Here is a 26,488-nt window from a genome sequence, read left to right as displayed (position 1 = left end):
AGAGAGAGAGAGAGAGAGAGAGAGAGAGAGAGAGAGAGAGAGAGAGAGAGAGAGAGAGAGTTTTCCGCAGTAGACCTGAAAACCCAGCCAGCCGCGGATTGGCGCATCCCAGCTGCGGCCGCCTGAGTCATCCGAGTCGTTCTGGAACGGGGCACCAACTTGCGTGTTTGTCCGCGGCTCTTTGTGCGCGGATCAGCTGTACCGTGGGCTCTGGCATCTAATCCAGGATTTGCCTCTGCGCGAGGCTTATGGAAAGCAGATGTCTCGCCGCTCTGGGACTGAGCACAGAATGGAAGTGACCCAGAGAGGAGCTGTTTGGTACGGACGACACGGAGGGAAGGCCCCGGCGCGGCCCGCGAGGCCAGCTTCGCTCCTCGCGTCCGTTCCCTCTGCCGAGCCCGCCGCTCAGACCGCGTCCGGCGAGCGAGCCGTGTGACCGTGAGGACGCGTGGGGCGGGAGCCGGGACACCGGGGTCCGCGGCCGCCAGAGATCCGGGTGCGAGCAGCAGCCGCGAGGGTCGCGGTAAGAGTCCCTGGGGAGTGGGGGCTTGAAAGGCGCGGGCACCTCGGCTTGGGCTGCGGCTTTTCGGTGCTGTCAGCCCGCCAGCACTGTTCCCCGAGTCTCGCGGACCCTCTGCAGACCCTGACCTGTAAGGAACGCTTGCAAAGTCATTTGACCCTGAAGTAGAAAGCTACTCTATAATCTTAAAGGTTGGAAAGGCGTACTCTTTTTTTCCCACTCTCCTTCCTATTTCTTTTTCTTTTAAAAAAAAAAAAAAAAGTTCTTTCTCTTAGAAGGGACTACTCAGCTAGATTCCCTTCCGATTAGTTTTCACGCTTACCCTCTGACCAAGCTCATGCTACACTTCTGGTTTATTAAAGGGGGGAGATATTGCCTTTCCGGGCTTTTTGATTGATGTTATTAAAAACTGCATGCTGCTGTCAAGAGGTAAAGGATTGGGGGTGGGGAGTAAGCTTGTTCCAGAAATGCTAGTCAGATGCAAAGCAATCCGCGAACCCCAGACCTTTTCTCATTTGTAATCTAATCGATTCCAGCGAGCAACTGACTTATTTTCTGTGCCTCCTTAGTCGAATTAGGGCACAGACAGTGTTAGATTCAAATGCTTTTTTAATTTCACAGTGTGTGTGTGTGGGGGGACGTGTTTGTTTATTTTGAGGTTCTGGGGATCAAATGCCAGCCTGAACTGATGAGCTACTGCCCCAACTCTCAAATGCTTTTTAGATCGTACATTTAACAGCCTTGGAAGTTCTGAGCGTCTAAAGATTAGGCTAGACGGTGGGATATACATGAGAGGTTGTTCTTGTGACAGTTTGCATATCTACGCCCCACACACACACCCCGCGCGCGCCGCTCAGGGTTTGGGTTTTATTTTATTTTTTTTTCCTTCTAAGATGGAGCTTAACCGTCACATCTTTATTCTTGAAATATAGTTATAAGCTCAGTACAGCGTAACAAGTATTTCCAGATTCCTCCCTGAGGGCGGGGGTTACTGCGCTGGATTGTATATGACCTCCAGTTTCAGATTTCCACTCCATTTCACCCTTAGCAGAGCCAGCACGGGCGCTTCAACTCCAAGCAACAGAAGAACAGGAGTGATTCAGAGCACTCGGCCCAGCGCGGCCTTGACCCAAGACAGAAAGTATTTTATAGACTTTTTTATGACACGCACTACATCCCCGTCCTGTTCAAACATAGGCTCACATAATGATTAAAGATCAATTAGAAAGAGACGGACTCTGCCTCCCTTCTCCCTTGGGTAAATACGGTCTCCCCTTTCTTCCCTCCTTCATTTGCAGAATTCTATTTCACTCAGTTACCATGACCTCATTTTGGATTGTGGCATGCATGGGACCATCAACTGTCATTATCAATGTTTGTTTCAGTGAAAATGTGCCCTGTCAGTATTTTCTGAGAACATTTACATAACCTTACCTTTATTTTCCTAGAAAACTCTCTATGTATATAAATTGTACTGTGTCTGTCAAAAAAACAAATGTGGCATCCATATCTTTAATTATTCTTATATCATCCTGTTACTGGTGGCTTGGGTGGATTATTATTTGGTGAGATTGTAGTTTCTATTGTATACTGAAATACAAGTAGAAGGAACTTCTCATAGGACACTAAATGTAAGTTAAAACGTATGGCCATGTATGTTCTGGCCTTTTCTTTGGTTTATTGACTCCCAGAAGAACTGATAGTTACCATGCAGTTCAAGGGTGGTCTGTTTATAGTCCAAGCTACAGTCATTTACTGCTCTCCAAATCCATCACTGTGAGAATGTGGCTCATTCAGTGGAGATAACCCAATGGCGTAATATTACAATATCTAAAGAAGCTTTGGAAAGGCTCCCACAGCTAAGAGCCAATCAACGGTAGAGACTACCTTGTTACTGACATTCCTTATTCCGTGAGGCCCATCGTGGTATTGTGTCCCTACTGGACAAGCGGCCCCCTTTTGGTCTGTCCTTACTCCCTAAACAGCCAACAGAACTGTGATTCCAAACTGCATAGGTGTTACAATCTGAGATGACTTAGGCAGGGGATAGGCGTGGGTGACGGGCAATAGAATGTAGTTCTGTACAAGCACTTACTGATATGCAGACTTTCATTTCTATGGGGGTGAGGATGCCCTTGAACCAACCCCTTCAGATGCCAAGGAATTGCCACCATTTCTTATCCGCTTATATATTAGACTTGAAAACTGAATGGCGAGTTAGCAAGTCTTTTTTAAAAAAAAAAAATTAAAATATGCATTTATTTATATGCATTTTATATGCATTGGTGTTTGGCCTGCTTGTATGTTGTGTGAGGGTGTTGGATATCATGGAACAGACAGTTGTGAGCTGCCATGTGGGTCCTGGGAATTGAACCTGGGTTCTCTGAAAGAATAGCCAGTTTTCTTAAGTACTAAGCCATTTCTCCAGTCCCTAGCTAGCAAGTCTTTAAAAAGAAAACCCCACAAGTTATCAGTGAGTTCAAAGTATTAAGTTCTCTGGAAAAAGGGACACTTAAGTCTGATCATATGGAAAGTGTTTGATCTTAGACTCAAAAGAATTGACAACTACAGATTGTGAGGTAAATAGAAAACTAAGGGGGATCAATATGGCGACACCAAGCCAATGCTTACTTCCCACTTGGATTTTATGTCACTTGTGGGGTTTGGTAGATGTTAAACCTCAGTATCGGTGCTTATGTTGGCACATACTAAAATTTCTTTACAATGGTTACTTCCTATGATATATTATACTATATTTTATATTTTTATATCCTGCAGTTGACTCTCAACTTAATGATAGCACAAAAGTATCCCTTTTCTAGAATTTTCACTGTTTCCATTTTGCCTAATACACTGTAGGTCTACATGAAATTTACTTATGCAGAATGGCCCTGGGAGATTCTAATATCCTTGGGTCTGTGGATATGGAGGGTGTGGGTTGCCTCCTGGTACGTATAAGCCCCCGGGTTTCATCCCTAGCACCACACCATAAAACAAACAAACAAACAAACAAACAATTGCCTATCCTGAGTCCTTGGATCAAACAAAATCAGTGTATCTGCCTGCATTGTCATCAACCTATGGTGGATTAGAAACGTGCAAATGAAGCTGCTGATGCAGGCTTCCTTCTGCTTAACCAAAACAAATGAATCCACCCGAGACAGCCCAACCTCCGCTTCTGGAAGCAGTTTGCTGAGGATGCTAGGGATGGCTGGAGCTCTGGGAAGTGACTAGCTTTTAACATTCCCGTCTTCAGTCTGTAATGTCTTTGGGTTTTCTCTTAGAGATGCCTGGTACCTCCCTTTAGATACACCCACCAATTTAAACTAAACTATCAAGAGAAGTTAAAAAGAAAAATCGCTCTTAAGTTTTCGTCTCTCCCTTTGGACCTGGACCAACATTGTAGAGTTCTCTGTGTTGTTTTTCAGCAATGGTGATTTTTAGATCTAAAAAAGTTTCAGATTTAGGCTTCTGTTGAGCAATCTGAGGCAAGACCAAAATGTGGTGGGAAAGTTAGAAAGTTTTGTTTCGCTTGTGGCTGGGGCCTCACACTGGCTAATAATGAACTCTACTTCAAACTCCTACAAGTTTTCATTTAGATTGTTCTGCCCTGTCTGGTAAAAGGAAGGAAAGGCACTGTTCTAGTCTGTGGGTCAAAGAGATTTATGGAGAAAATATCTGATTTCAAAGTCCTGCTTTGTGATCTGGAAGTGCAACAGTACAGGTGCCCATAAAGGCTCCCTTTATGCAACAATGTATAAAGGAGAATCTAAGCCTGGAAGGCGTTTTTCAAGCATTGGTAATGTCTGTTGAGTAGCTTCTAGGGAGCCTCCTTCTCCCACCAGTTTCCTCCAAAGCCTTCCCTCCAGCTGGGAATGGCGCTACCTCTCTGTGTTGTGTGACACTATTCCTGTGGAGACATGAACAAATGTCTGTTCGCCCCAGATAGGGAATCAACTACAGATCAAAGTAAAGCCAAGACCAAAGTCCAATTTGATGAACTAATGAACTTTATTGGGGTTACTTATAGGAGCGAAGATGACTCAATTAGGGATGCGTGCCTAACCCTCACCCCCACCCCCAGCATGGGGAACAGCTCACCGAAGCTGGAAAGCTGAAGCATTCTACACAGCTTACAGGCAGCCCATCAGATTGAGAGTGTCTCTTGGTACCAGTGGTCTGAGCCTCTTCTAGGTACCTAGGTCGGTTTCTGCTTCTTCCAGGTGGCTTGACTAGTCCTTACTTCTTGCAGGCAGTTAGGTTGGTCTCTTTCTTCTAGGTGGCTCCGATCTGAGCCTCTTCTAAACAGCTCAGCTTGCTGACGGTCTTCTGAGGCAGGTCAGCTGGTTACTGTCTTTTTCAGGTGGCTTGACTGTCTGAGTGTCTCTCAGCAATCCTCACTGCTTACATACGCTTAGGGAGAGAAGGGCCTAGTGTATTTGGTCAGTTTCAGGGACTTCCGGAGGCACAGGTTGTCACCTTCCTGCGTTTTAGGAGTTTATTGCAGAATGAAATGTTTGACTTTTCTTGAGAGTATCTGATATCTTAATAAACATCCCTCTAAGCTGGAGGTTTATGGGAGGATTGCTACCACAACATCCTGTCATCACATCCAGTCAGCTCTTAGGTGGTTGAGGCAGAAGTACCAGATTTTTTGAGGCCAGCCTAGAGCTTCATGGTGAGACTGTCAAGAAAGCAAAACAGCAAAAGAAATCTTTTGGCAACTTGGAGACCTTTTTTGAGGTTCAGATGCAAACACAGCCTAGAAGAATCTAGAGGTCCCTGGGACTGAGATACGTGTCCTTTGGTAGTAGAAAGTATCTTCTTGGGTCTTTAAACAGAACCAGAGTCCCGGTATTTGTTGCTTACTTACTCTCAAAGACTTAATAGGTAAAGTCTTGCTCCCAGGGTTTGCTTCCACAGATAGCTAGCTTTGCAGTGTCTGAGTGGGATGGTTAGTTGCAAAATGACCCATAATGGGAGTGTTGCTGGAGGGTAAATGACAGACACTCTTGAGCTTTGCAGTAACTGAGAAGATGATATCAGACCCCCTGTAATCACGAAAATAGCCTCTCAGACTAAACAAAGACAAAGCCGTCTCATTCCCTTTGACTACACGCAATTTATTTAAATTAGTGTTGCGCACTCTACAATGGTCTGAAGCCATATTACGAAGCCAACAAATTGAATAAGTTTTCCCAGCCTTTGCTTAGGGATGAAAAGGGTCTTAGGCCCATTGAACGGGATTTGCATCTTGTTAGCTTCCCTGTGTGTCTTTGGTCACTGAGGACAATAGAAAGTCTATCTTTTCAGCCCGACAGTCTGCCTCTGTTATGATACTGCAGAGAATTAAACTGGTGATCTAGGAGCCTGGGGGAGGTGAGGGGGGCAGCAAGAACTTTCAGGACACTCAAAAGGAGAAAAGCTGGGGGTCAGACCTGATCCCTCTCTGTCTTACAGTTTGAGATTAGGCAGCTCAGCTTACCTTGGCTGCCGCAAAGGCTTACTTAGCATGAAGGGATCTCTTTGATGCTCCCATGTAAATTATTTCCTTCTAGATCTGAGTTACTAACTCATCATTGGTGTGCAGTATATATCCAGGGTCCTTCCTTTCACCCAGTGCTTTGGATTCTGCTTCAGGAAGGCAAAATAATAACCATGCTAGTCAAAGAAAGAAGCTGTAAAAAAAAAAATCAACCGTTGTATGCAATGTAAATGCATACTTTGGGTCCTCCTTTAACCAATATTGTACATGGCCAAGAAATAGTCTTCCAAAGAGAGTGGACTAAAGGTTACTCACAGGGCTGAAAGCTTCAGGATTAGCACTTGCTCCCCACGAACACCTACGTGAATCGAAAAGGTTCCATCTGATGCCTTTCACCTTCCACTCCTTGCAGATGAGTCACCCTTGCCCCATCTGCTTGCTCACATTTCTTAGCCATATAGTTACTGCCTCCTGGTTCTCTAGACCAGAGATCCCCAGCCACTGTGTCTTATGGAGGCTTGTAACGGCTGAGACAAGCAGGGCTGAGTAGCATAACAGTTTTAAGTACAGGACAAAGTAATCACCAGTGAGAAGGACTGGGCTTCAAGCTCACACTGGGTTGAGGGTAATGGGGATGTCAGCACTGGGACTCGCTGTGCAGAACAAATGGCAAAAGCTGGATCTCTTTATCATCTTACTCTGCCAGTAGTGAACACAGTGATCAAAAGCAAATGTAATGAAATCAAGTGTGCAGAGTACAGTCTCCAGATCGTTGCCATTAAAATTCTCCTTTGCAAAGCTGTTTCCCTTTCATGAGAACAATACGTTCGCCATCTGCATAGCACACACTCTGCAGCACAAATGAGCTGAGCTGATAAATGGTCTCTTTCACTCCACTCATGTGGCTGGCACCCACTCTGGGTACAGTGAAGTGACAGGGAGCCATTTGCCCAAGGGAGGGATGGATAGAGGCCAGTGCAATCCCTTTCTGTGTTTCCTTATTCTCTGCTATAAAATAGCAATTACCCTTGGAGGTTCCTCCAACTACTGCCCTTTGCCCCCACCAATTCTCCATTCAGAAGCCTGAAGTACAAAGTAATCTATGCCTGAAGGCTTAAACCCACCCTGAGCTGCCTAACCAGCCACCAGAACAATGTAGAAACACTTAGTAGGGGCCACAGGGGTGGCTCAGTGGTACAGCACAAGCTCAACATGTACCAGGCTCTGGGTTCATCCCATGCACCAAAAGAAAACACGTTCAGCTACCACCCTCACCCAATCTCACTTATAAATACAGTTTCATTAAACAATAAAATGCTAAGTTTCACAGGTAGTTCCTTTATAAATATTTTGTTTGTAAGTTACATAAGTGTTTTGTTTAAAAGATTCTAAATTTTTAATAAACATCTGTTATAGGTCAAATTCATACAAATTCATATTGCCTCCCCCATCTCTCTTTCCCACCCCCTCCTTTCTTCCTTTGATGGGGGTCTCTCTCTGTAGCTCTGGCTGGCCTGAACCTCTCTATGTGGATCAGGTTGGCTTTAAAATCTTTAGAGAGCTACGTGCCTGTCCTGAGCGCTGGGATTAAAGGTGTATGCCATCACTTCTGGCTTTTCCTCTCTCTCTTTCTCTCTCTCTCTCTCTCTCTCTCTCTCTCTCTCTCTCTCTCTCTCTCTCTCTCCCCCTTCCCTCCCTCCCTCCCTTTCTCTCTCCTGACATTGAACCCAAAGCCTTGCCATGCAAGTATAAACTCTACCACCCAAGTTACATCCACATATCACATTACTACCTAAAGAACCTTTAAACAACCAGAATAGGCTTTTTTTTTTTTTTGCTTTCAATAGTTAGAACAGTTTCTGTTATAGAGAAAGACAGATTTATGGGGTTATAAAATTGAGGATTCCATCTGCATAGGGCCTGGTTTGCATTTATAATGTGGAACAAAATATTCTTGGCATGCTTGAGGCTTATTTCCAACAGGATGTTCAATGCTTAAACCCCAGTCAAGACAGAACTAGGTTAAGTGCTTTTCCTAGATGTCTCCTAAGCCATTTGCTCTTCCTCAAGTCTCTGAGGTCAGTGCATTCTCCAGAGTGACATCAAGTCCTCTGTGAACACTACACAGACATCAACGTGCTAGTACCTGCTGATGGCTGGTCAGGAAGGAACAAGAGACCCTCCGACCTTCTGCTTCAACCCCTTGAGACCACCCAGGGCTCAACCTGTGACTTTACACACAATGGCTACTGCAGTAGTTAGAGTTTATAGCCACAACTTTAGAATTGTCGCTTCTTGGTTCAGTCACAATCGTTGGCACAGTTTTTCAGAACAAATATCAAAAGTAACACAGGAGGAAAAAGTTCAGCTAAGAGGCAGAGGCAGGGGAAATTGGAGGTCAAGGCTAGCCCCACCTGCATAGTGAGTTTGACGCTGTCCTGAGCTAAGTAAGCACTGCCTCATAATATCCCCTCTCTACTAAAGCATTCATTTATTCACTTTAAAACAGAAACACTTCACTTAACATTAAAGTCATGGGGTTGGAGAGATGGCCCAGCGGTTAAGAGCACTGACTGCTCTTCCGGAGGTCCTGAGTTCAAATCCCAGCAACCACATGGTGGCTCACACTTGTAATGAGACCCGATGCCTTCTTCTGGTTTGTCTGAAGACAGCAACAACATACTCATATACATAGAATAAATAAAAATAAAAAAATTAAAGTCAAGTCATAGGGAGGCTTTCATAAAGGAAGTTTGGCAGTTTGAGGCTGTAAACACCAAACATATGGAGTCTGTCCCGCTGCAGTGTGTCTTATTTGAAACAGGCAGCGAGGCCAACGGCTCTTCCTTGATCTTCAGGGCTCATGGGACAAATTGTACTGAGACTTGTCGTTGGATTTCCATTCTGTTTTCCTGAATGGTTAACGTTCTGGTTAGCTTTCAGTTGTAAATCAGTAGAATTCAATTCAGAAAAAAAGAAACCCACAAACAAGCAAACATTAAGCTCTTGGCTTAGGGTGATACATTAATTACTCTGTGTGTGTGTGTGTGTGTGTGTGTGTGTGTGTGTGTGTGTGTATCAGAGCTGTTTATTGGAGACTGTAGAGGTGTGTGTGTGTGTGTGTGTGTGTGTGTGTGTGTGTGTGTGTGTGAATGTACGTATCAGAGCTGTTTATTGGAGACTGTAGGTGGTTTCTCCCTGGAGCCTGGAATACCGGAGCTGCCAGGAAGATTAAACTGACAGTCTACTGTCTCTCTCTTATTTATGATGGTCGCCCTGTTGACCCACCGGGATGTGCTTGGCCATTTTCTTTACTCTTCCCACCACTCTCTATTAGTCATGAAATTTATTGGCTCTGGTGGTGTGAATCTAGAAGAACCTGCTCCCTCAGCTCAAGCCCATAATTCCTTCAGTGTGCGGTTAACTAGCTGGGCTCCCTTGGCACGGAGATCGTAACAATGATTTACTCTCAGAGTTGAGAAAGACTTTACCTTTAACAATTCCCTTCAGGGCTGAGGGTGGAGTTCAGTGGAAGAGTGCTTGCTTACCTGTGTGTGCCAGATCCAGCACCTCAAGCAAAGAGTAAAACACAAATAGACACATTGTTATCCCTAAGGAATGCTCCAGGAATTTGAGTGCCAAAAGGAGTATTTCCACCTAGGACGTCCTTCCCTCTAGACCTGATGCTCCATAGTTCCTGATTGAATGATACATGATAAAGAAACATTAGGAGCCAGGACGGTAGCTTATGGTAGAGCACTTGCTCAGTATGCAGGAGGTCCTGACTTCCACCTGTAGTGACAATAATGAGAGAATTGTGGAAGACTCTAAATGAAAGTGTCTCTGTTAGGGTTTCTATTGCTGCGATGAAACACCACGACCGAAAAGCGTGATGAGGAGAAAAGGGTTTCCTTGGCTTACACTTCCATATTGCTGTTCATCACTGGAGGGAAGTCATGACGGGAACTCAAACAGGGCAGCATCCTACAGGCAGGAGCTAATGCAGAAACCACAGAGGAGAGAAGCTGCCTGCTGGCTTGCTCCTCACAGCTTGCTCAGCCTGCTTCCTTATAGAGCCCAGAACCACCTGTCCATATGGTTGGTTTCTCAATTGAGGTTCCCTTTCAGATAGCTCTAGCTTGTGTCAGATTCACAGGGACTGGCCAGCACAGACAAGGTAACCTAGAGTGACACATACAGGTCTAAGAAGGCTTCCTGAAGAGTGCTCTCCAATAATGGTGGCGATGAAAAGTGAGAGGGCTCAACGGGCTGTTGGGGCACCACAGGAGGGATCAGTAAATAGGCATGTGTGAGGGTGGCCCCTCAGGGTCTGTGTGGAGAGTCACAGCAATGAGGAGAATCAGAGCAAAGAGGCTCGTGGTGGTCAGCCACACGCAACGCACACATAGTGCTGACTTTGAGAGCTGTGACAGGGACTGTTCTCTGCCTCTCATCTAGCTGAATGTACTCTTAGGCAGTCCTTGGCTTTTAGGTGGCCTTCTCTCTATCGTCACATCATCTTCTCTGCCATCTTCCCCCTTTTTATAAGAACACACTAGTGAGATTAGAACCCACCCTGATGTCCTCGTGCAAACCTGTCTGACCTACAGACTTCCTGGCCTGTGACAGGTTGCTTTACAATATGCAGTTTTATTGGTTTAAGAAAATGACATATATCCAACAGACCCTGTACTTTCAGTTCAGAATTTTGAGATTTTTGTTTTTACTTTGTATGTATACGTGTTTGCCTGCATGCATATCTGTGTATTACATGTGTGTGGAGTGCTGGAGGATGCCAGGAGATGGAGTCAGATCCCCTGGAAGGGAGTTATACATGGTTGTTAGCCATCATGCCAGTGTTAGGGATTGAAACTGAATCCTCTGGAAGAGTGGCCAGTGCTCTTAACTCTCATCTCTTAGCTCTCAACCATCTCTCTGGCCCTGAATTCTTCACTTGGAGCATTTCTTGAGGCAGCAATATGAAGCCTGATCATCTTGAATGACATGGCCCTGTCATCCAGCCACAGCCCCCAGTCCACCCCATCAGCTCAGAAGCACAATAGGAAAGAGCTAACATTCTAGGTGGTACTGGGCGGTGCCTGGAGTTTTGAATGCAGGTCTCAAACACACTAAGTTATTCAACATTTTTGCATAAGTTTGGCTTTGGAGGATGCTGCCCAGCTGTAGGCACAGGCTAAGCTAAAAGGTTGATTGAGAAGAGATATTAATGCATTATTTATTTATGACATTTCCAACTTCAGGAGGGTTTATGAGAATGTAACCCCAATGTGCGTCAGGGAACACCTTTGTCTTGCTTCATACCTTGTGAGGAGATGTCAGCACAGCAGGTTGGGGACTTGGGCCACAGCAAGGACTTTTATAGTGTTGAGCAGAAGAGTGAGGTGCTGAAAGCAGAAAGTTCTAGCAAAGGTAGACTGAGCACAGACTGGTGAGTAGACCAGTGAAGAGACACCTGCTGGCTGGTCGGGGAAGGGGGAGACAAAATGTAAAATCCAAGGGAAGAATCCACAAGTCTTACCCATTAGCAGTAATGGTGTATTTTGGGTGTGGAAATACACCCCCTTCTGCTGCTTCCTCTGATCTTGAGGAGTGGGAAGCCAATGTCCCTGTTTTTACACTGTCTGTCTGAGGGTGATTCAGAGAGAGGTCACCCCCACCAGGGTCTGTGGTGACCAGAGGCAGGAGAACAAGACCCAACGCCACAAGTGTTAGATGTTTAGAGATGGCTACAGGACCAGCTGTCCTCCCATTGGATGGACTTGGATTGGGGATTTAGATGCATGGCATAACAGCAGCCCTTTCATCCCCAGAGGAGGTGGGCTCTGTGACGTGAGAATATAGGAGCTAAGTCTGGGGATTGCTATTTCAGTAGCTTTCCGGACTTGGGTGATTGCCAAGAACCAGCCCAAGAAGTATTGACGGAAGTCAGGGAGAACAGGGGAGTTATCCAGTGGAGGTTTTTCCAATAGAATGATTTGGGGAGGCAGAGAATGGTCTGAGAGCTTGGAAAGACTTTGATTTGTGGCAACAGTGAGGCTAGTAAGTACCAGGGGAAAGAAGAGAGAGGGTGATCACAGAATGGCGGGATAAGAAAACGAACCCGAGGGTTTTACTCTAAAGAAGTGAGTTTTCCTAATTTAGGGGATTCGGTGGTTGGATGTAAGGTGTCAGAGGCTGGTAACATTGACCCCAAATGACTGTGTGTGGGCCAGAGAACCTAGGAAACCAACAGGATCCAAGGAGCTGGAAGTCTCAGAGTAAGCGAGAGCAATGGGGCAGCCTCAGTCTGAGATTGAAGGCCTGGTAGTCCCATGCAGAGCTGTGAGTAGGAGTCTGTACTCAAAGGCTGAAACTTAGGGAATTGAGGTCCATGGGCCACAGAGGCAGTGAAACTCTACCCACTCAGGAAGAACTGATAATGCACAAGAATGTGTGCCTCGTTTTTAATTTTGTCTTCCACAGTTGCCCCCAGCCTATCGAAGAATTTGGACAGCCTTCAGGGTGTGTCTTCTCCCCTTAGTTTGCTCATAAGCAGCAGCCAGCTTTACCAATGGACTAGGAGGAGCCTGACCATCCACCCAAGCCAACATTAACCATCAGTGAGTGTGGAGGTGATAGGGTGGCAGGCAAGCCACTTGGAAGGAGTTGTTTGGTGAGAAGAAGCGTGCCACGTCTTTCTGTAGAACAGAAGAAAATGGAGGATTGCTTATGTTCAGGGTCTATGTCGTATTTGGGAATCGATTCCCATGGTCTGACCAGCAGAGCCATTTCCTGCTGAATAAGATGTTACCATCACACACCATTGTTTTTGTCCCAGAGCTAATACTTCTCCTGCAGTTGCTGTCTTCAGAAATTACATTAAATAGAATGTAAGCACAAGCACGAGGCTGGTTTGCTTTGGGCCATTTGCCTAAACCCTTCTGCCACGTAAGAGTGTGGCAATTTTAGAGCAAATAACTTCAAAAGTTCTCCAAAGTTTTGTGCATCTGCCTCCCTTCCTGTATCATAGATGGGGGGAAACTTGGCAGCAAACACGGCTTTAATCCCCACAAAGACTCATGACAGACACACATGACTCAGTGCGTACAAACTGGCTTCTATAGACATGTCCTCCAGGTACGACTTGGCAGAGGAGGCCCAGGGCTCTTCGGGCTGTACCGAAGACTGAAAAGCAAACAGAAGCCAAGTTTTCTCTTCACATTAGCATCTCTGATGTCAGTCACACCTCCCCTCATCTTTGCAAAGCTGCCATGCGAGTCCAGACGCAGGGGTGGGAGGCAGAAGGGCGTTAGACAGCAGTTCTCAAGCTGTGGCTCTCCTGAGTGGGTGGAAAAGTAAGTTCGTGCATTGCAGCCAGTCTATTTTAGAAATGAAGTCTGTGCCAGGCGTGGTAGTACATGCGGTAGTACATGCTTATAATTCCAGCACTCTGGAGGCTGAGGCAGGAGGATCATAAGAGCCAAGCCAGCCTGTGATACATAGCAAGACCTTGTCATGAATACATAAATAAAAATCAAAGATTAAAAATGAGATAGCAGGGGGCATAGGGCCCCTCATATAATCTTGGTTTCAGTGAAATGTGTGTGTATATCTTACCCAACATAAAATACTGGTTTATAGTCACAGAAAGGGTGGAAACTCAGAAATAGAGGTGCAGGAAGACTGAATGACATTCATAGTCTATCCTATAAAAATGATGGTGGTTATCAACTTTATTTGGCCATTGAAAGGGTTAAACACGGAAGGCATTGTGACCTTTGCCTGGTTGACAGTGCTTACTGTAATGGAGTCCTCTGCCTAGGTTTCTTTTTCGTCTCTAATCCTTGTTTTCTACCCAGTCCCTTCTCCTGAGGTTAGAAAGGAGAACTCAACAGCTGCTGACATTACCATGTTGCTCACAAACAATCGGAGCTCAATATGTCTGCCGTAGTCAGTTTTCTACTGCTACAACCAAATACCAGGAAATGGATCAGTTAAACATAATACACATTCACTCAGTCAGTGGTTCCGGAAGCTGGAAAGTCTGAGGTCAAGAGGCCTCATCTGGAGGGGATCTCTTGGCAGTCGGAGGCACTCCGAAGTATCAGACTGTTGAGCACATTGATGTTGGTGAGGACTGTACTGAGTCCCAGGACAGTACAAGGCGTCACACAGTAAGACAAAAAAGAAGCCAGAAAGCTCTCACTCTGAGGTGGCTGAGGGTACGACTTGGTGCCTGGAGCACAGAAAAGAAACAAAATCAAACTAGCTTCTACAGTAGGCCCACCCTCAAGGTAGTACATTAACCCATGAGTCAATGACTGCCCTGGTGGCCCGGTCACCATGGAAGGGTCCCATCTGGTTCCAGCTCTTAATACCTCACAAGAGAGACTGAATTTCAACTCGAGTGTCCAGGAGAATATCCATGGCAGGTCATGTCCAGACTTAAACTCAAGTCACTGTCGCCTTCTCTCTCTAGTTGTCACCCACACGTCTTATCCCAAAGCACACAGACTCCTCCATCACCCCTCACCCAAGCTTCCTGACTCTTGGACTATAAAGAGGGAAAATTTGTAGCATGGGAATGGCAGTGCCCTTTGTGATAATTAAATAAATTACTGTGTGTGACAAGCACTATCTGGACCAGGAATGTGGTTCAGGACTTAGCTCTAGCATGCACAATACTCTGGCTTCCATCTCTAGCACCAACAAACAAAGTGAGGGGATACACAGCTGTTATCCCAGGACGTGGAAGCAGGAAGAGCAGACGTTCAGGCTCCTCCCTGATTACATAAGATACACAAGACTCTGTCTCAAACAAATGAACAAACAAATTAATTAATAGATCAGAGTCTGGGCTAGAGGGTATAATCAGGGCACAACTCATGTCTCACATGCACAAGGCATTGAGTTCATTTTCCAGTACTGCAAGCAAACAAATATGTAAGCAAAATCACTCAGTGCCTGGAACGTACCACACACTCGCTAGACTGCCGTGGTCATTGTTTGATGTATAAAGGTAGCTCTTTTTAATTTTTAGAAAAGCACAATTTCCCTCATCCTGGACCAGAGCTGCCGTGGCTGTGAGGTGGATGAAGGTCTCTGCTCCTGCTCTTCCTTCTGACCGTGTACACTTCCTAGGCTTCGTTCTTTGACTAATCTCTGCTTGTCCCTCAAGACGAAATCTAAGTGTCTTTTGTCTTGGACCCTCCAAGGGTACCCTGTGTTCACCTCCATCAGAGCTCTTGTCTATAGGAATTAGGACTCTTCATTCCCTCTGGACTCTGTCCCCTTAGAGCTCTGTGTGCAGCTCACCATAGTAGCACCTGACACAGGATGCGCAAAACTGCTTACTTGAAGATGAGTATCTTGGTCTGTTTTCTGTTGCTGTAAGAAAATGCTACAATCTGGAAATTTTCTTTTTAAAAGAGGTGTATTTTGTAGTTAGAGAAGCTGGGAAGTCCAAGGTCAACCCAGACTGTTGATTACATTGATGTTGGTGAGGACTCTACTGAGTCCCAGGACAGTGCAAGTCGTCACACAGTAAGACAAAAAAAGAAGCCAGAAAGCTCTCACTTTATAACAAAGCCACTCCTGAGATAACCCATTTCCTCCTAATTCATTAACCCAGGATGGGTTAATCTTCTCTTACAGAGCCTGCCTTACAGACCCATCACTTTACCTCATGGTGGGAATTAAATTTCAACATGAGCGTTGGTGGAGACATTCAAACCAAAGTAATGAATGAATGAAAGAGCTGACTGGTGTAATGGCTTCCTATTTGTTGTCAATGCCTGCCTCCTTCAGGAAATTTATCCTGTTGCCTGCTGGACATTTAGTGTCCCAGGGCTTTGTTCTACTTTAGGTCCTCGTTGTGTACCTACTATGACAGAAAAGTAGACTGTTCACTCTGACAGTGGCCCCCTCCTTCATTCGCCGGTGCCAGCGATGCTGGGTCCTACTGTTTGGAAAGACTCACTACCTCTAACTGTTAACTTTTCACCCAGAGGTTTTTGCTTGTCTCACAACCCTTTGAAGGCCTCTCAGATGTCACATGACACTGCCAGACCCCTCTCTCACCCTGTGCAACCAACAGAGCAGGTACCTTCAATCTTCTTCGCACACTTCTCTCTTGCAGCTCTCCCTGGCTTTTGAGTCCAAGGAGTGTGTCTTAACTATCCTTGCAAACGGCTTGGACACGGTTCTGTGTCTCCTCTCGTAAGTGCTGGAGGAGCAAAGGGAGAGTTAACCCAACCTGAGCCTCTTGTTTCTGCTGGGGTAACTTCGGACGCCAGCATGTGAGAGAGTTTAACTTTCTCTTTGACTCTTAAAGGCTTGTCCTCTGACTCTTCAGTGGCGCCATGTTACAACCACATGCTGCTAAGGCCTTTGGGAAACCCTTTTGATTAACTGGCTGACTGTTTTCTTTCCTAACAAGTGTTCCTTAGGTCTGATGCTTAGTTACTTTGGGGTATGCAAAATAATAAAACAAAACTAAGAGTCAAAGTATCTGAAATGTTAAAATGTCGAAATAGAAACACACAGACGGCCTGCTGTACACATGTGCTGTCATGCCTTGCCAGTGTCCTGACGGTCTATTAGTACCCAGCCTTGGAACCTAGCGTTATCTCCTCTGCAAAGAGCTACTTCTTCAAGTGACTCAAAAGCTTCTCTCCATCCAGAGGACATGCTGGGTGTCCTGTAACAGTGACGAGAGCGATGGCAGCCAGTGCTGGGTCCAGGAGGAACACTTTCCCTCCAGAAAGAGGAACCCCAGAAGTTGGGTCTTATTTATCTGTTCTGTCCCCTCTCCATCGAACCCTTAAGGAAAGATGAGCCTAGAGTAGTAATTCTCAACTTTCCTAATGCTGTGATGCTCTAATACAATTCCAATGTTGTAGAGACACCCCCCAATGATAAAATTATTTTCATTGCTACTTTGTAACTGATTTTGCTACTGTTTTGAATCCTAATGTGAATATCCATGTTTTCTGATGGTCTAAGTGAACCCCTGTTGAAAGGGTTTTTCTACCCCCAAAGGGGTCACTACCCATAGGCTGAGAACCATTTACCTAGAGAAGCTGATAGACATACCATTTGTGTCTGTGTATATGCCAAATAACACTCAGAAACAAGTTGGCATACCCCCCAGTTATCACAGTTTGGCAGAAAGCTTGCCAGTTCCCAGTCACTCACATGTTTCCATGTCTGTTCCCTTTTCAAACTAAGAAGGCAAATGGCCTACAGAGCACATTTCCCAATGGTCTCAAGCAGAGTCCAGTGAGGAAAAGGGTGATGCATTGTGAAAGATCACATATGACCTTACTGGAAACAGCAAGGACATGCAGAGGACCCAGTCCTGACCAGAAGGTCACTTGCTAGTATCTTCTGTGATTGATCACAAATCCGAACAACAGGAGAGTGTGTATGTGGAATAATTTTTAAAGAATTTTTTCACACAGTTTAAAAAGTATCATGCCTACAACACAGATGGAGAACATTTGCAAGAAGGAACCATATGAGAAGTGATGTTCCAGTCCACCATCTACAAAGGACACATGAAGAGAGTCCTTCCATCACAAGCCACTGACTACAGATAGGGTGGACCAATGGGTAAATCCCAACAGTACAAGTTACTAAAAAAGGATAGAGTGGACCTGTTGCTAGAGTCTCCACATCACAAGCCATGAATTCAAATGGGTAAACTGTCACATCGGCTATGCTGCTAATTTCACTGAGGCGATCTTGCTGTTAAAATCAAGTTGATAGCCTCTTGGCCTTTCAGATGTTTTGGTATGTGTAAACTGTGCTAAAATGTTGAATTTCAACCATGTATACACCACGTTGCTTGGTAAAACACTGACTTCAAGTATTATACCCTTTTAGCATTAAGATAACTGGGCCCGAAAGTACCATTCATTCAAAATGCATCTGGCATGTCACTCCCAGTTGGAGAATATTCTCTTTATTTCTAATAAAGTGGTTCTTCAGCCTCAATTTTATTCATATGTACACAGTCACATGCTGTGCTGCAGTGTCTCATAGGACTGGGATGGCGCTGAGCCTGGTGATGCTGACGTCATTATGGTGTGCAAGGCACTTTTCCTATCAGTGCTGAGATGCTGTGTAAACCAACCCACTGCCCTGCCACTCTCATGATCTTACACCACACAGCTACACACAGTACGGGGTACTTGACAAGGATGAGGAGTTTGTGGTTTTACTGTACATACTCTTATTATTTTAAAACAACTCTGCTACTCATTTATCTTGTGCATATGTGTGTATGTGTGTACACATATGTGGGTACATATACATGCAGAGGCCAGAGGTGAACATCAGCATCCTCCTTGGTAGCTCTCCACCTTATCTTCCGAGGCAGGATCTCACCTCGAATCTGGATCATTCTTGTTCTCATGCTGACACAACAAGCTTTTTGCTGACTGGGCCGTCTCCCCAGCCTCCACTGCCCCTACTCACCAAGAGGCATGATTTTACCACCACAGCACACTACAGCACACCACAGCACACCACAGCACACCACAGCACACCACATCTTTCATATCCAATGAAGCCAAGATGGATAGTCATCTATCCCACTGGGGAGTCTGCAGGTATATTCTGTGGTGTTACAACCATGAAATCAACTGAGGACTCATCTCAGAACTGTCTCTATTGTTATGTGGTGCATAATGGTGTGGTGGTGAATGCCTTTAAATCCAGCACTTGAAGGTAAAAACAAGTAGATCTCTGTGAGTTCAAGGCCAGCCTGGTCTACATATGGAATTTCAGGTCAGCCTGGGCTACATAATTATATCCTGTGCAAAGAGAAGGTGAGAGCAAGGGTGAGAGCACATGGGGAAGGTGGGGTTAGTCCCATCTTACAAAGTTTTCTTGAGAATAAAATAAGGATAGCATAGAATTCGGTGTATCTGGCTACCTAGCAATCCACTTCCCTTTCTTTCTGCATGCCATTGTAGAACAGATAGTTGATGTTTATTGAGCACTTAGTACCTAAACTGGTATGTCTGGAACTAGGAATTCATTCTCCACTAGCATAAATAGACATTTGAAGAAAGGATTACTGAGGGTGTGGTAGCAGCTATAACAGGATGTGCCAGCATTGCTGGTAACTAAAAGGAAGCCCGTGGGGCTTCCCTGTGTCAGGATAGTTTTCAGAACGGTGATGACACCGAGGGGAACTTTTGACAGAGGAAGAGCAGGAAAAGAGAGCAGTATTTCACACAAAGGGGAAACAGCCCCGTAAAGTTTCAGGGCTGGAGAGATGGCTCTGTGGTTAGGAGTGCTTAGTGCTCCTGCCCAAGATTGTGGTTTGGTCTCAGCACCGATGACGGTGACTCACAACTACCTGTGGCTTCAGTTCCAGGGGATGATCTGACACTGACTTCTGACCTCTGCAGAAACCTGCATGTGCATGGTGCACACACTCATGCAGGTACACACACACATACACACACAGAAAGAAATGATAAAACCTTCTTTTTTTAAAAAAAGACAGGGCTTCTCTGTGTAGCTGAAACTCGCTCTGTAGACCAGGCTGGCCTCAAACGGAGAGATCTGCTTGCCTCTGCCTCCCAAGTGCTGGGATGAGGTGTGCGCCACCGCTGCCCGGCTAAAATGCTGCTTTCACTCCACTTTCACATGTCCTGTGCCAGGTGAGCACCGTGCACTGTTCCAAGAACTGGAATAAGACAATGAACGGATGAATGTGTGAGCGAGTGACAGCTAGAAACAAGAGACCTGCGTCACGATCCCTTCTCATCCTCTCTCCTTGTGTCTTAGCTTCTCCCTCCTTTTTCCTCTTTAACACATACCATGACTTTGACTAGGTCACTTCTCTTTCATTGATCCCTGTCTTCATTAGAAGCAAAATTGTAGGGCCAATGAGATGGCTTGGCAAGTTGAGGCAGGTGCTGTTCAAGCCTCAGGACCGACAAATGAAAGGAGAGAACCAACTTGTCCTCTGACCTCACGTGCGTGCTGTGGCATACACACAGACACACACAGTCATAAGGCAACGTTTTCTGAGCAGAGCTCATAGGAACATAGAAACTGAAGCTGCAAGCACTGTGCCCCCAAAGATCTGCACCAGGTCCTCTGTATATATACTGGTGGTTTTATGAGATTCCTGAGTGTGTCAACAAGTGGGTACTTGTTTCTTGTGCTTCTCTTGGGCCCTTTTCCTTTTGTTTGTCTGTCTTGTCCAACTCCAACATGATGGGTTTTGTTTTATCTTATTGTGTTTTACTTTGTCATATTTTAGTATTATTCCTTAGAAGCCTGTTTGGTTTCTAATGAGAGACAGAAAGGGGGATGGATCTGGATGGAGGGGAGGGAATGTGGGGAGGAACTGGGAGGAGTAGAGGAGTAGAGGAAAACTATAATTAGGATACGTATGTGAGAAATTTTTCAATAAAAAGAAAAAATAAAGTAATATATATATATATATATATATATATATATATTAATTTAGAGCAATATAACACGACTATGTCTAGGTCCCTAAATACATTTTTTTTTTTAAGATTTATTTACTTGTTTTATTTATATGAGAATACTGTCTCAGTCTTTAGACACACCAGAAGAGGGCATCAGATCCCATTTCAGATGGTTGTGAGTCGCCATGTGGTTGCTGAGAATTGAACTCAGGACCTTTGGAAGAGCAGTTAGTGCTCTTAACTACTGAGCCATCTTTCCAGCCCTCTGAGTCCCTAAATAAAAGCGGAATATCTTGCCTATGGTATCTTGTTTGGGTTATATGTAAAAGGTCACTGCAACTGAACTGTGTGTAAAAAACGGTTGGGCTATTTTGAAAATATTTTCCTTTGGTAATGCTGGAAATACTTAAACACAGGCGGGCAGTACAAATAACAAAGCTGCATCTAATTTGGTAATATTTTGCTTTTGATATTGATTTTGGACTCTAACTTGATACAGTTTTATAGATAAGAGTTTTACAGAAGGGTAAAAGCTACATCTTTCCATAAACAGTAGTCATTTCTTTCTTCAAAAATAAATCTCAAATGGTGTTTAGTGGATCTGCCATTTCCTCTTGCTTGTTTTTAATGGCACTAGGGATGGATCTCACTTAGAACCTCCCTCATGTTAGGCTGGCAAGCGTTCTACCACTGAGCTATACCACAGCCCGTAGACTTGGTAAGCTAAGCTCTGTGAGAGGTCTCTAGGAAGGTATGGTATCCTTTCTCCTCCCTGTCATCAGTCAGCCACCATGTATTCTTCCAGGACTTCATGGTTTACTGGAGCTCATAGTTCAGAACACAGAAAAGTGAAGTGCGGGACTCAGGGTGTCGCTGAGGGAAAGCCCAGCCTAACACGATCCCCGTGTTCTCTCTCTAGCAATGAAAAAAAAGTGGGGGGGGATTGGAAAATGTCTGAATGATGCTTAGTCCTCATTACTTCTGGTGTTTATTTGTATCCAGTAATCACATAGACATGTAACTGTATTATAAAGTACACTTTAGTGCCTGCGTGGATTAACTATTCTTGTTGCTATGACAAAAGTCTTTGACCATAGATAGCATCTTAAGGAACGAAAGGTTTACTTTTGGCTCATGGTTTAAGATTCCTTCATGGTGGGGAAGGCCCAGCAGCAGGAGCTGACTGGTCACATTGCATCTGCAGGCTGGAAGCAGAGAGATGAAGGCTAGGGTTCAGCTGTCTTTCTCTGTTTTACTCAGACCAGGACTCAACCTATGGGATCACACTACTCACATTCACAGTATGTATTAGTCAGGGTTCTCTAGAGTCACAGAACTTGCAGATAGTCTCTATATAGTAAAGGAATTTATTGATGACTTACAGTCTGCAGTCCAAATCCCAACAATGGTTCAGTAGTAGCTGTGAATGGAAGTCCAAGGATCTAGCAGTTGCTGAGTCCCACACCGCAAGAAGGCGAAAGAGCGAGAGCCAGACTCCCTTCTTCCAATGTCCTTATATGGTCCCCAGCAGAAGGTGTAGCCCAGATTAAAGGTGTGTGCCACCACAACTTTAATCCCAGATGATCTTGGACTCGGAGATCTCCCTGTCTTAATCTTCTGGATTCAATCACCACTGTGTCTCAAGATCTCCATACCAAGATCTAGATCAGAAACTTCTATCTCCCAGTCTCCAGATTAGGTTCACCGGTGAGCCTTCCAATTCTGGATTGTAGTTCATTTCAAATATAGTCAAGTTGACAACCAGGATTACCCACTACAACAGTACATCTTCACTCTTACGTTTAAACTCTTCTAGAAACACTCTAATAGACCCATCCAAAATGTGTTTCCACGGTGATCCTGAATCCAGTCAAGTTGACAATGAACCTCAGTTGTCACACAGATGAGCAGTGTGGAGACTGTCCCCACTGCGTCACACTCTTAAGGAAGTGCGGCTGTCCTTTTAGCTTGCAAATGCTACTTTCCCAACAGAACTCATCTACAAAGACAACTCAGAGGGATCTTTAGCAGGAGGCACTGACTATTTCTGAAGTGTCTCACACAAGAATCTGGTCACTGGGACTATGTTCTGGGCCGTGATGTCCAGACAGGCAGGACACTCGGCCACTCTTCAGGATGCAGTATTTGGCATGACACTATGTGCTGAGTTGCATGGATGCTGTGCCAGCCAATGAGGGTGATCCTGTCCCCCTGGAGTTAGAGGTAGATGATGGGCTTGCTCTACCCATGTGAATTGGTCATTACAAACTATGACAACAATCATGAAGGATTCAACTGTGATGGTGTGGCATATATAGGTGACACTTAAGATGGGTTGGTCAGTGTGGCCTCAGAAAGGAGGCATCATGCAAAGATGGGGAGCTTACAACAGGAGCTGCTCAGCCTCCCACAGAGACCCTTTAATTTTGCTGTGAACCAAAGAACGGCATCATCCTGTTGTAGACCTAAACTCTCTGAGGTTGGTGTCAAGGTCGTGGGTCTGTTTGTTCCCAAAAGTCAGACACAGTTGTGAGAGTGTGTGAAAGGGAAACTTAGAGTCTGGAGGCTGCTTGAAGGCTGGCTTAAGTCTCTAGGCTGTTGCTGGAGAACTGCTGGCCACGAAATAGGAGGTTGAACTAGACTCTCCTCTTAATGAGTAAATTTTATGGAAAAATTGAAATGAAGGCTTGGTTCTCCTGTTTCTGCATGCAAATAAGCATATATTAATAGCATTTTAACAAAAAAATAAAGCGGGGATTAGGAAATAACTTAATTTCAAGCACTTGTCAACCAGTACAGTGACCTAAGTTTTGATCTCCAGCACCCACATAAAAAACCAGGTGTGTGCTGTGGTATGCTGTGCTGTGCTGTATTCTAATGCTGTGAAAGCGGAGACAGGAGGATTTCCAGAGGTCACTGGCCAACTCTTCTAGCCAACAAACTGAGCTCTAGGTTCAGCGGACCCTAGAACGAAGGTGGAGGCCAGGCATGGAGACGCCTGCCTTTAATCCCAGCACTTAAGGCAGAGGCACATGAACCTCTGTAACTTGGAAGCCAACCTCGTCTACACACAAAGTCCCAGGTCTGCCAGAGCTCTGTAGTGAAACCTTGTCTCAAAAGGACGGAGAGATGGCTCAGTCGTTCAGAGCAATTACTGCTCTTATAGATTTGGTTCCCAGGCCCCACGTGGTGGCTCACAACCATCTGTAACTTCAGTTACCAGGATCCAATGTCCTCTTCTGACCTCTGCAGGCACCAGGCACACAGGTGGTACAAAGAAAGTCATTCAGGCAGGATACTCACGCGCATAAAATAAAATAAATCAAAACACACATGACAGAGGGTGATAAGACATTAGCCTTTAGCCACTCTACACGTATACACTCACACATATGAACATGAACACATACAACAAATAATTTTTTTAAAGAGAAAGTTTAAAAGCAAACAAGTAGAATGGAAGACTGAGTTGTAACTTAGGGTAAAGCTCATACCAAGGCCTGAATCCGAGCACTGGCACCCTACCCTCCCACCCCTGCCCAAAAGGGGATAATGCTGAAGCCTGATCAGAATGAGAAAGGGAGTGCCAGATGCCCGACAAAACCATGCCAACCACCATTTCTGTGTTTTTATCACTTCAGTCTGTTCACCCTGCATTAAAAGAAAGGCTTCAGCAGTTGAGTTAAGCCCCAACACACACACACACACACACACACACACACACACACACACACACATATACACACACACACACTATACATACACACACCCCACTCACATAGACACCTACATACCATATACACATATACATACTATACACACACATACACCATACCCCCCACACATGCACACATCACACACACATACATACACCAAACCACACACACACACACACACACACACACACACACACACACACACACCACACTCTTTCTCTTCCATGTTTGGGTCAGTGCTGGCTTTTTGCCGCCAAGGCCATTTTGAGGACTTGGCTTCTTCACTACAGTGCCTGCGTCGTTTTGCTTCTTTACTATTCCCAGGAGTTTGCCTTCTCTGTGAATTCCCCTTCTAACAGGATGTCATGGTTTATTTCTTCCCTGCCCTTTGCCCAAATGGCTGGCTGAGTCGTTGACCTTTGAGGACTACGGTCCTTTGTGCAGGGTTCCGGTTTCTCCGCTATCTTGGGAACTCCTGCTGTTTGACTGGGGAGTATATATTCACAAACCCTGAGAGCCTTTTTCTGCTCTTCAACGTAGTTTTCCAGGCTCACTGAGCAGCACGTCTTGTTTCTCATACTGCTAATCATCTCTGTTGTGGATCGTTCTCTATGAAGCTACTTATTATGAAAGCCAAGCCGGCCCACAAAGGCCTCCAAGGCCCCAGTCTTATCAGTGGATGATGGTGGGACAGTAGAAAGAGGCATGAGTCAGAAGCTGGAGTGGGTTCTCCAGGAGGGCTTCCCTACTTTAGTTGTATAGCGTGAGAGAGTAATAATGTCCCCTCAGACCTGTTTCTTTGTCTGTATACTGGTGCTCAAACTGCCTTTATGCCCAGTTATCCCGCTGTTCTGGAGAAACGTGGGGGCGGGGGAGACAGCGGTGAGTGAGACTTGTGACGGAGTGCTGTTTTTTCCTGCCCCATCTCAGTGCCGGGATAGAACCAGAGTCTCCTTATGTTACTGAGCGGCAGTCATGTTGATTGGAGAAGGGATCTGTGGCATTCAGATGACTGGGTGACGCCGTCTCTCAGCTCCCTTCCACTCTGAGTCTATGAAGCCTGGCTTCTGGGTTTACTTTTTTCTGGTTCTTGACAAGAGCTGGGAATTGGGGTGGAGCCCCTGAGTTCCCTATCGGCATAAGCACAGCGGACCCAGGAGCGCACGGTAGCACGGACTTGCTTATCTTGTTCTGGGACATGAAAGAGAGGAACAGGATAGGCTTGGGGTGCCACAGTTCCCTTGGAGAGCACACCCCCTGTGACCAGAAGACTTCCCAATAGCACATGCCTCTTAAAGGCTCCCCAGATCTCTGTAGTGTTGCAGACTGTGGGCCAAGGCTTTAACCACAAGACCTTTAAAGAATATGTCCGCACTGAAGCAGATGGAGTCTATGACCTTGATTCAGGCTTTTTGGTCTGCAGCTTTAAGATCTACATGTCACAGGGAAGTTCCTCCTCCCTTTAGAAGGTATGAATGCCACTCTTTATAGGAAGGCAAAGAGGAAAGACACTGTCAGGTTCTGTGACCTCAGCCTTGTGCTTTTTAAAATAAATGGATTGATTGGCCTGAGAGATTATTTAGGCAGTAAGAGGATAGGATTTTTGGTTCCCAGGTCCTCATGGCAGTTAACAACCATCTATAATTGCAGTTCTGGAAGATCTGAGGCTCCCTCTGGCCCCTGTGGGCACTGCATGAATGTGTCTACCAGATGAACATGTAGGCAGAGTACCCATATGCATAAAGTAATAATAAATAGAATATTAATAAAAAGTAGTATGTACAACATTGTCTGTTGATTTTTTTTCCTCCCTCCTTCCTCCTGTCTCCCACACCACTGTGTGACTGTCCATGCCCACATAGTTCTCAGTGGGTATAGAAGAGGCATTGGGTGTGCTGTCAGGTATACTGTGACCTATACTATACTTTCTTCTTTCTAATGATGCCCAAGATTACATCTTGCTTTCTCCCTTCATCATAGACCAGATAAAACACAAAAGCAAGTTGGCAGGGAGGCAGCTGGTTCCCTGTGACTCAAAGTGTCCAGATGGAAATGACTGTGCTTGTTGTAGTGGGCTGAATAAGAGTGGCCCCCATAGGCTCATATATTTGAATGCTTAGTCACCAAGAAATGGAACTCTATGAAAGGATTAGAAGGATTAGGAGGTGTGGCCTTGTTGGAGAAATTGGGTCAGTGAGGATGGGCTTAGAGGTTTCAAAAGCCTACAGCATTTCCTGTGTCTCTCTACTCCTCTGCCTGGGGGTCAGGATGTAGAACTTCCTGTGTCTCTATTCCTCTGCCTGGGGGT

General features: G+C 45.3%; 1 protein-coding gene across 3 annotated transcripts in view; it reads left to right on the top strand.

Moving 5' to 3' along the window:
- The window catches only part of Trim2 (tripartite motif containing 2), a 144,115-nt gene that overhangs the window by 46,862 nt on the left and 70,765 nt on the right, over positions 1–26,488 (top strand). Inside the window, exon 1 of one of the 3 annotated variants that reach the window (XM_021195646.2) lies at positions 54–523. The exons of the other annotated variants lie outside the window; for them this stretch is intronic. The gene's annotated coding sequence lies outside the window, so the exon portion shown is untranslated. Of the gene's footprint in view, positions 1–53; positions 524–26,488 lie in introns of those variants that run through there. 3 annotated transcript variants of the gene reach the window in all.

The sequence above is a fragment of the Mus pahari genome, chromosome 4, assembly GCF_900095145.1.
Source record: "Mus pahari chromosome 4, PAHARI_EIJ_v1.1, whole genome shotgun sequence".
Taxonomy (NCBI): domain Eukaryota; kingdom Metazoa; phylum Chordata; class Mammalia; order Rodentia; family Muridae; genus Mus; species Mus pahari.
This window is presented reverse-complemented; position numbering and strand designations above follow the sequence as displayed.